Below are 10,538 nucleotides of genomic sequence, written 5' to 3'. Positions count from 1 at the left end.
GCTTTCACTCCCTAAGACCACAGGCTCACAGGCCCACAGGAGGAACAAGCTCCAGTCAGGGACAGCAAGACCAACTAACATTAGTGGTAACCAGATGACGAGAGGCAAACACAAGAACCTACGCAACAGAAACCAAGACTACTTGACATCATCAAAACCCAGTCAGAACACAGCAAATACCGGATATCCCAACACACCAGAAAAGCAAGATTTGGATTTAAAATAACATTTTATGAATGATGATGGAGGACTTTAAGGAGGACATAAATAACTTCCTTAAAGAAATGCAGGAGAACACAGGTAAACAAGTAGAAGTCCTTAAAGAGGAAACACAAAAATCCCTTAAAGAGTTAAAGGCCGGGCTGGAGAGATGGCTCAGAGGTGAAGAGCACGGACTGCTCTTCCAGAGGTCCTGAGTTCAAATCCCAGCAACCACATGGTGACTTACAACCATCTAATGCCCTCTTCTGGTGTGTCTGAAGACAGTTACAGTGTGCTAATATAATTAAAAATAAATAGATCTTTAAAAAAAAAAAAAGAGTTAAAGGCCATCCAGACACTGCCACACCTGAGGGATCTATCCCATATACAGACACCAAACCCAGACACTATTGCTGATTCCAAGAAGTGCTTGCTGACAGGAGCCTGATATAGCTGATTCCTGAGAGGCTCTGCCAGAGCCTGACCAATACAGATGCTCACAATGGATGCTCACAGTCAACCATTGGACTGAGCATGGAGACCCCAGTAGAAGAGTTAGGGGAAGGACTAAAGGAGCAAGGAGATTGCAACCCCATAGGAAGAACAACAATATCAACTAACCGGACCCCCAGAGATTCCAGGGTCTAAACCACCAAAGAGTCAATAGTGACTGGGTTTGGTGTCTGCAGATGGGATGGATCCCTAGGTGGAGCAGTCCTAGTATACACCTTTACTCCCAAACAGTGTAAGTAAGGTAAGGTGAAGGAAGCAGACACATTTGAAAGTAATGTCTAATTAAGTGACAGACACAGAAACATTTGACAGAATGAGTCAGAGATGGGGTACACTGAAGAACAGTAGTTGGGAGTCAGTGCATTGAGAAACAGTACAGTGCAGTGGGGTTTATTGAACTTGAGTTTATGGAGTTCAGAGGAAGTTTTCACAGGGAGAGTTCTACAGTTTTATGAGTTGCAAAAAGGGCAGGCTAGACATGGGTGAAAACAAAATGAGCAAGAGAATGGAAAGGAGCCAAACGTTTAGAACAGATTGCTAGAGTGAGTTCGAAGCCAAGAAGAACAATTCGGTAGGAAGCTGAGAGAGCTCCAACTGAAACAGTCAGCTTGGAGAGGAGTTTGGCCCAGAACAGGTGAATTGAACCAGTCAGCCAGAGTTCAGGCAGAACTGGAAAGGGTGAGCTTACTCTTCAGTATGCCCCTGAGGTGACAAGTACCTCAGGTGAATGAAAGCAAACTTACAAGAAAGGGAATATATTCCTGGGCAGATGGATGACACAAACCAAGCAGGAAGAAAAGAAAAAGTCTTGCAGAGTCATGGAAGAAGCTTGTTGTGACTGGATAGTATAAAGTGGCATGGGTGCTACTGTCAAACAAGACTGTAGGGTTGGGGGTAGACATAGGGTGGCTAAGACCCAAGCTGTAGGGAGGTAAGATGCTGGTGTATCCCAAACAAACTTTTATATTGTGCCCTGGGCCTAATCTGAGGATGTGGAGAGGGAAGGTAGTTTTGGATAGAACCTGTGTGGCTTGGGGTAGAACCCCTTAGAATTCCTGACAGCAAATTGTGCTTCCAGGAAAAGGACCCCATGTAAGAATGAATTCAGTAGGACTTGAAGCCCAGGGTGAAAAGGAAAGATTACCTGTGAGACTACACAAGGATAAAGCTGAAAGTGAACAGGGAAAACACTGAACTGGACAGACAGACTGTCTAGCTCACTTTTGTCAAGTTTAAGAAGTGCAATGGTTAGTTTTTGTCGTAATATAATTAAGGATGATAAGACAACAGGGTTCTTAGGCAGCCAAGACAAGGAACTATATTTCCTTTATTTTTAAATTTGCAAAATCACTTTATTAAGCTCATCCAAATACATATCTGTACAATGCTTTACAAACCCTTTTCCGTATGCAATATTAATTCATCTTGCAGCTTAACCCAGGGATCCTTCATAAGCCCAAATTCTATCTCTTAGACATTGCACCCTAATTTACTGAGACCGACAATGCCAGGGGGTCCAATCAGTATGTTCCAATAGTCCCAGGAAGGATCAGTTCTTCCTATGGGGTTGTAAACCCCTTCAGCTCTTTCAGTTCTTTCTCCAGCTCCTCCACTGGGGTCCCCATGCTCAGTCTGATGGTTAGCTGCAAGCATCCTCATTTGTACCAGTAAGGCTCTGGCAGAACCTCCCAGGAGACACCCATATCAGGCTCCTTCTTAGCATCAACAATAGTGACTGGGTTTGGTGGCTGCATATAGGATGGATCCCCAGGTGGGGCAGTCTCTGGATGGCCTTTCCTTCAGTCTCTGCTCGACATTTTGTCTCCATATTTCCTCCCTTGAGTATTTTGTTTCCCCCTTCTAAGAAAGACTGAAGCATCCACATTTTGGTCTTCCTTCTTCTTGACCTTCATGTGGTCTGTGAATCATTTCTTGGGTATCCTCAGCTTTTGGGCTAATATCCACTTATCGGTGAGTGCATGTCATGTGTGTTCTTTTGTGACTGGGTTACCTCACTCAGGATGATATTTTCCAGTTCCATCCAATGTTTCTTATAGGTGTGTACTTCGAACTGAACCTCTGGTAATGGATCAGTAAGAGCCATGCTCTTCTGTGGGGAAGATTAGTTTTCCACTCAGCATTCTTTAGATGTCTGTTGTTCTTTGGATGGCATTGAGGTTTTGTGGGCTTTCCTCTGTCAATGTTAGCAGGTCTATTTTTCAACTTTATTTAGGCAGCCATGTTGGCAAGACTTTACTACAATTTTATTTCTGCTTACTACTGTGTTATCTGGCATGTGGTTGGTGTTGCATAAATAATATTAAAAAATTACTATTTTGGGTTGGGGATTTAGCTCAGTGGTAGAGCGCTTGCCTAGCAAGCTCAAGGCCCTGGGTTCGGTCCCCAGCTCCAAAAAAAAAAAAATTACTATTTTGCAAGCAAGACAACAATACACATCAAGTGCCTGCAGTTGGGCTTTACCCAAAGTGATTTGGTCTTCTCCCTCCAAACTCTTTCTCTCTACTTCCTACTCCAGAGACACAGACTTAAACGCTTCTACTCACCTTGCACATAGTACTCTTTCCCATATTCTTCGGGGATTGAAAAATACTCATTCCTGCCTTTCTGCTCCACTCTCAGGACTTTCTCAACATGGAGCTATGGGGGGCCTGGAAAAGAAGAAGCATGAATGAGGCTCTGCCTCCTATTACATCACCTGAAACAAAGCCCGGAAGAAGCTGCAGCTGAGCCTGCCTGATTTCAGGAGGCTGTGCATCCTGAAAGGTATTTATCCTCATGAACCCAAGCACAAAAAAAGCTAACAAGGGTTCCACAGCAGCCCGAATATTTTACCTTATCAAAGATATTAAATTCCTCCTCCATGAACCCATTGTCAACAAGTTCTGAGAGTACAAGGACTTTGTCCGGAACCTCTGCAAAGCCTATGGGAAAAGTGAGTGGAATGCTATAGAGCGCCTGAAGGATGATAAACCCAGATACAAACTGGACCCCATTGCCAAGGAGCGGTACCCCACATTTACTGATGCGTTGCAGGACCTCGATGATGCCCTGTCAATGTGTTTCCTCTTCTCTACCTTCCCTCGGACGGGCAAGTATCATGTGTAGACCACTCAGCTTTGCTGCCAGCTCACTGCGGAGTTCCTGTACTACGTCACTGCTGCCTATGCCCTGCACAAGGTCTTCCTGTCCATTAAAGGCATTCGCTATCAGGCTGAGGTGCTGGGTCAGCCCATCGTATGGCTTGTACCCTATGCCCTCTCCCATGATCATCCAACAGATGTGGACTACAGAGTTTCGGCCACCTTCACTGAGTTCTATACCACTCTCCTGGGCTTCGTCAAATTCCTCCTCTACCAGTCACTCAATCTTCACTACCCATCCAAGATTGAAGGTCAAGCCCAAGCAGGGACAGAGGTCAGCGAGGACGCATATGCATTGGACTCCGAGAGCTCTACGGAGAGACTGGCTGCCCTCAGTGGCAACCTGGCCCGAGTGGTGGTGCCTGCTATAGAGGAGGCTGAGGCTCCTACGAGGAGGCGACAGCACAGGAGGAAGATTGAAGGAAAGAGCTAGAGGCACAAGGAACTCTTTGAAGGCCTGAAGTTCTTCCTTAACCGAGAGGTGCACCGTGAAGCATTTGCCTTCATCATCAGGAGTTTTAGTGGGGATGTATCCTGGGACAAGTCTTTGTGCATCGGAGCCACCTATGGCATCACAGACTCTTACATCACCCACCAGATTTTTGACCCGCCGGGGCAGCAAACCCCCATCATTGGCTGGAACTACATACAGCTCCAGTGGGTGTTTGACTGTGTGAATGCCCAGCTCTTCCTCCCAGGAAACTTGGAAGAGGAAGAGGAAGACAATGGCAACGAAGGTGATGGTGATGTTGCATTGGAAAACAAGGAAGATGTGGAAGCCGAACCAGAGAAGGAGGAGGAGGCACACATGTTGGACCGGAGCAGCAAAGGCTGGAAGGAGAGAAGCCCCAGGTTATGGCCCGCCCTGTGAAGCTGGAAGACAAGCAGCGGCTGGCCCAGGAGGAAGAAAGTGAGGCCAAGCGCCTGACCATCATGATGATGAAGACCCGAGAGATGTACCTTTAACAAAAGATCGTGTTTGGCAAGCAGCGCAAAATCCGAGAGGCCAATAAGCTCGCAGAGAAGAGGAAAGCCCATGATGACGCTGTGAGGTCTGAGAAAAAGGACAAGAGGACAAGGCCTGTCGTGAGCTCCAGTCATCCCTCACTGAGATTTGGACTTGGCACAAGCAGCTAGTGAAACACAGACATATCAGCCAGCACTCTCGTACTTTTGGTGGGGTGTGGCCAGCCCCAGCCTCCTGGGTGGTTCATGCCAGTGTCTGGGCAAAGAGGACTGTACCCAACCCAGTCCTAATCCAGCAGTCTACCTGACATCCTCATTTTCCCTGTCTTTCCACAGCCTCCTACATAGCTGTGCCCATCCTGTGCTCAGGATGCTGTCATGGAGTAAGGGTGGGGAGCTTTTGTTATTAAATGGTTGGATCTTTGCAGCCAAAAAAGAAAAAAAAAAGAAAAAGAAAAAGAAAAAAAGAAAGGAAAAGAAAGAAAGAAAAATACTCTCATTCTTCAAAGTACTTTTGAAGTTTTTGTTTCCTCCATCCTGACTATGTAATTATTTCACTGTACTCTAACACAGGAACCATTGTAGCCATGTCTTAAAGGGCCACGTACATTTCAGATCCTAGAACACTGAAAAACACTATGAAATATTGCTGCACGATCCACTTTACTAAAACAGCACTCTTGCCATGTCACTCCACTAAATCAGACACAATATCGTCTTCACTAGGACTTCATGAAGGTCTCCATGCTAACCTCAACCTTCTCTCCATTTGTACTCCACTGTAGATGTGGCCTTCTAAAGGTTTTCCCCAACCGATATTTGCAGTGACTGTGAAAATTCTAAAAATTCCAGCCATACAAGAGTACAAAATAAATATACAAATCAAACATTCCCTGATTACAGATCATTAAATGTATTTTGAAGCAATTATTTGACATGCATATAATTGAACCACTTATTAAAATGAAAGCCAATGAAAGTTTCACCAAGCTCAACATTCTGAGCTCAAGGCCGAGAATCCATAAGGTGGAAACAGAGAACTAACTCCCACATGACCTCCACACATACACTGTGGCACCCATGCCCTTCCCCATAAAAAAAGTAATACATTTAAAAGTACTTTTAAAATCAAAGTACTGTGAATACATTTAATATTATTTTTGCATAAAGAATTAAAATTTGGCTGAATGCTTAATAACTGTAGAATACAGAACATTTTTCAGAGCTGATTGTTATTTTTGTTTCGTTTAGCTGGGAATGCTGCTTCATATAAACACATAATGCAAAATGTCAAAAGTATGTTTAAGGCCCTTTTAGAAATTGCTAGAAATTCTGTCCTTGTCTCAAACCAAAATTTTTTTTTTAGATTTTTTTCCCATGACTTAGTTTTGTGTGTGTCGCTTCCCTGTAGCTTCCTCCTGTATTTGGAGGTCAAAGGACAATTTGCGGCAGCCACTTCTCTCCTTTCACCATGTAGATTTGAAGAATCAAATTCAAGTCATCACGTAGGGCCTTTACTTATTGAGTCAGCCTTATGAAACCGGAGTGAGCAACCCAAACCATATTTTAAGGGTAAAACATTCTAATAAAATTCAGTCTAAAGATATACAAATTTATCCTTACATGCTGAGGATGACAGGAAGAAAATCTTAAAAAGTCTTTGCTTACTATAATGAAAACATTATATTTCGTTTTTTTTTTTAAATATAATTGGGCAAGTCTACATCCTCACAGGTCACAAATCACCAAGTCACTAGAATGGTTTTGCAGAAAATAAATGTTCATAGATTCTTGGGGAAGGACAGCATTCCTTTATTCAGTAACTTTTAAATATTTTTAAAATTATTCTCTATACGTGGGTGTTTTGCCCACATGCGTGTCTGTCTACCATATGAATGTCTACTTCCCAGACGAGCTATAGGAAGACATCTGATCCTCTGGAACTAGAGTTGCAGATGATTGTGACATGGGTTCTCGGCTCTGGAAGAACTTCTAGTGTTATTAACCACTGAGCCATTTTTCAAGTCCCCTCAGTACCTGCTTAGCAAGTAACCACTGCATGCCGAGGGCTAAGTATACAACAGATGAGAGACAGCTTTGTTTCAATTGTGAGTATGGACAACACCTAAGGCAACAAGTAAAAGACATCGTTTCAGATGGCTTCACATAGTCTGCACGATACCATTTAAATTAAGCGACACTGTGTACAGGAGAAGACCCTTGGATTCACGGTTATTACTTCTGAGTTTTAAACCTACTAATCTGTATCCCCAAATCGGCCTTGGCGCTGACTGCAGTTCAGGCATGGCTAGCCACTTACTGGTGCAAATGGCTGCTGGTGGGACTTCATTTCTTCAAACCAAAATGGAAGTAAAATATATTATTTTAAGAATTAATTATAATTGAACATATGCCAAAAGTACATAAAGGAAAAAAAAAAAAGAAAGCTTTGGCATGCTCCTCTGCCAGAATAGAAATAGATTTTGGACGCAATTCAGTTTCTAGTAAATTAATGTCCAAGGCACACACGAGCAAATGTGCACTTTTGTCATCTCAGCAAAGAGGCCAGGGTCCGGATGAAGCTAGGAGGGTAATCTCACCCACGGTCTGTCTTCCATGCTCACTAGCTACAGTGCCTGTGAGGCTTCCTGAAGTCCCGCTACAAATGCCTGGATCAGGCGTGGCGTTTTCTTATTCCCCGTGAAAGATACACCTATTCCTTCTGGAAGGTGAAAGTGAACCACGAGGTGCCCAGCTGACTTGCTTCCACGCGGACCTGCCACGTGACATTTGCTGCACTGTTCGTGTGTGTGGCCGAAGAACCATAGCGTGTGTCAACGCATTGCAGCCCATCCAGTTAGGACTCTGCACCATTCCGTGTGCCGAGCTGAGAGGATGTGAAAGGAAATCGAGGTGTCTGACAGAGAAGGGTTCATAGTCCGGTGCAGATGCCTAAGCTCACGGAGGGTTTTAATGCGTTGGACTCGGATCCAAGTGAAAGAAAGCAGATCTATGTGCAGTGTTTGTTCCTCAAGGTCAAGGAGAGCCAGGTCTCTGAACAGAAGCCCAGCCGCACTGTGCTGCTTCTCACTCAAGCTCAGTCTTGGTGCCTAAGAGTATAGAGTTTACATAATCAACAAACTAGTTTAAAGATGTAAAATAATCTTTACATTTGATTCAAATACTATCACAAATTATTGTTGGTTATTACCTCACAAGCATCAATGATAAATATTATTATCAATGACAACATGACACCTGTCACAGTATTCACGGTTGCTCTGTAATTTCCTGTTTTGTCTCATCCGTCGGGTTATGAAATGTATAAAACTAACATCAGGGTTTAGTTCATTCTGAACCTTTAGAATTTCTTGGGAAAGGAAGACAATAAGGCTACCTTTGCGTGAAACATATTACTGTTCATTGGTTTAACGACGACACAAAACATATCCCGTGGGGTATGCTTTCACCCAAATATGCAAGATCCTGATGGCAGACACTGATGTTCTCAATCTATTTTTCCACATGTATGGAATATGCTCGGTTCTCCTTATTACAATCACCCCTGTTATTGAAACACTGGCTGCATAGCAGTCGTTTTAATTTTCAGAAAAGCCTGAGCTCATTGTACTGATTTTCAGGGAACAGCTTGACAAGTTCGAGCCAAGACTAGGTTGGGCAATTTTTATACATATTATAAATGACGCAAAATTTACCAAGGTGATTCGCAAATACATCCTTTTGGAAAACACAGGTGCTCTCTAAACTCCTTATGCTTACCATTAGGAAAAGCTTGGGCTTCAGTCGCTTGCCCATTTTTTAAATATAAATAAAAGTTCAAAAGAGCAACACAAAAACTTAACATGGATGCTAATTCCATGTCAGAAAAAAAAATAAAATAAAAACACAGTAAAGAAGGGGAAAATACTGGTTATCAGAAAATAAAAGTTTGTCTAAATCAATCATGGGTTATTTTATTATTTGTGAAAATCCATTTTAAAAATAATATTGCACCTTCAAGAAACCATAAACCACAGAAATTGGTTTAATGTTCTATTAACTTAACTCAAGCATTTTCCCCTTCCTCTGGAATATCCAGATGATTGGAGTGATTTCAGGAAACCCTTTTAATTACCTAGGCAATTGGCTCAATCTTCCACCTCAGTCTTCTGCCTCACTTTGTGGATTAAATAGATTTAACAAAAGAAAACCAGTTCCTTCCTTTTCTTCTTTTGGATTATGGGGAGTCCCCCATGGAGTTGGAAGATTAAAGTGTCTACGATGAGCAAGAGAGCCCAACTTTGAAATAAATGTAATTTCCAAATAATGCCCTGTTTTAATCACGCAATTATCGTTACCATATCAAAACTTCTTTTTTTTTTTTTTTCTTCCGGAGCTGAGGACCGAACCCAGGACCTTGTACTTGCTAGGCAAGCGCTCTACCACTGAGCTAAATCCCCAAGCCCCGTATCAAAACTTCTTAAAGTCCTACAGTTCATCCTTACGTTGTTTCCATAAAGTTCGCTTACGTACGTTCATCTCTGATACTGGTAAGCCATATTTTCTCTCTTAACAGTTATGTCTGAGGGTCTCCTCCTTTCTGAAATCTGTAAAGCTTCTGCTGCCCATATTGGCTTTCTGCTTCTTGAGACAGAACTACCGTCTTTTTTTTTATAAGTCACAGGCATATCTCTTAACTCTACTGGCCTTATTCACAAAGTAATATTTGAAGAGTAACAAAAAAAAAAAAATCATAGTTTATCTGACCTGCATATAAAACCATTCAAGTATACCACATTTATCATATTAAAAATGCATCATTAAAATTTAAAAGCAGGTACGGTTGCTCAATAAGCTAATTCTATAGTCTGAAGACTCTACTCAAGATTGCATTGTTAAATTCCCAGTTGAATAAAGGAGGGAGAAGAGCCGAGGGAGGGCCTCCGAATGACCTTGCTCCAAGGTGGTAGGGCACGGGGAGCTGCTGTCTGCTGTGGTTGAGCTCCACAGTGAGGCTCTTCCCTGAACTGCATCCACACGGCAGGGGATGAAAGTGTCCTACCCAGAGCAGCTGGATCCTGCCGCACCCCAGTGCAGAAAGCTCCGTGAGGCTCCACACCGGTGTCCTTGTGAACACGTATCTGTTTATGGGGTGAATTTATGACTTATTGCCTGTGTGCACAGATGACTCAATGCTTGTCAGAAAGCATGTGGAAGGGATGCAGCGTAAAGAAATTTAATGATAAAAAACCTAGTCAGGGGGGGAAAAAAGAAATGTAACCTTCATAAGAGGAACGTCTGCCTGTAAACTTACAGTCACCTTTATTACATGTCGGATTATTCACCTCACATCAGCATAGGAAGACCTGGACGAGATTGTGGAAATCCAATAATTAGATTGCTCTAGCAAATATTAACTAAGCAAAATCCCATTCTTCTGTAGAATACATCTGGAATTCTAAATTTAAATACCGAAATCTGCATGCCTTTTTCCTGAATACACGTGTCTAACTTGAACAATATTTTCTTTTTAAAAAAATTTTTTTTTAAATTTTTATTGGCGAACTTTTCTGATCATTGGCTATATACCTTTTAGGGAAGTTGTGTTCACCCTGGAATTACTGGAGTTAAGTTTGCTACTCACCAAGATAGCTACTCACGGCTAACAAGGACAAAATAAAATGAGACAAATACCTC

At 42.6% G+C, this 10,538-nt stretch overlaps 1 pseudogene; it reads left to right on the top strand.

The window, feature by feature from the left end:
- Positions 1-3,374: 3,374 nt before the first annotated feature.
- LOC116913903 lies at positions 3,375-5,012 on the top strand (annotated as a pseudogene).
- The last annotated feature ends 5,526 nt before the right edge of the window (positions 5,013-10,538 follow it).

Source organism: Rattus rattus, chromosome 12 (genome assembly GCF_011064425.1).
Source record: "Rattus rattus isolate New Zealand chromosome 12, Rrattus_CSIRO_v1, whole genome shotgun sequence".
Taxonomy (NCBI): Eukaryota; Metazoa; Chordata; class Mammalia; order Rodentia; family Muridae; genus Rattus; species Rattus rattus.
This window is presented reverse-complemented; position numbering and strand designations above follow the sequence as displayed.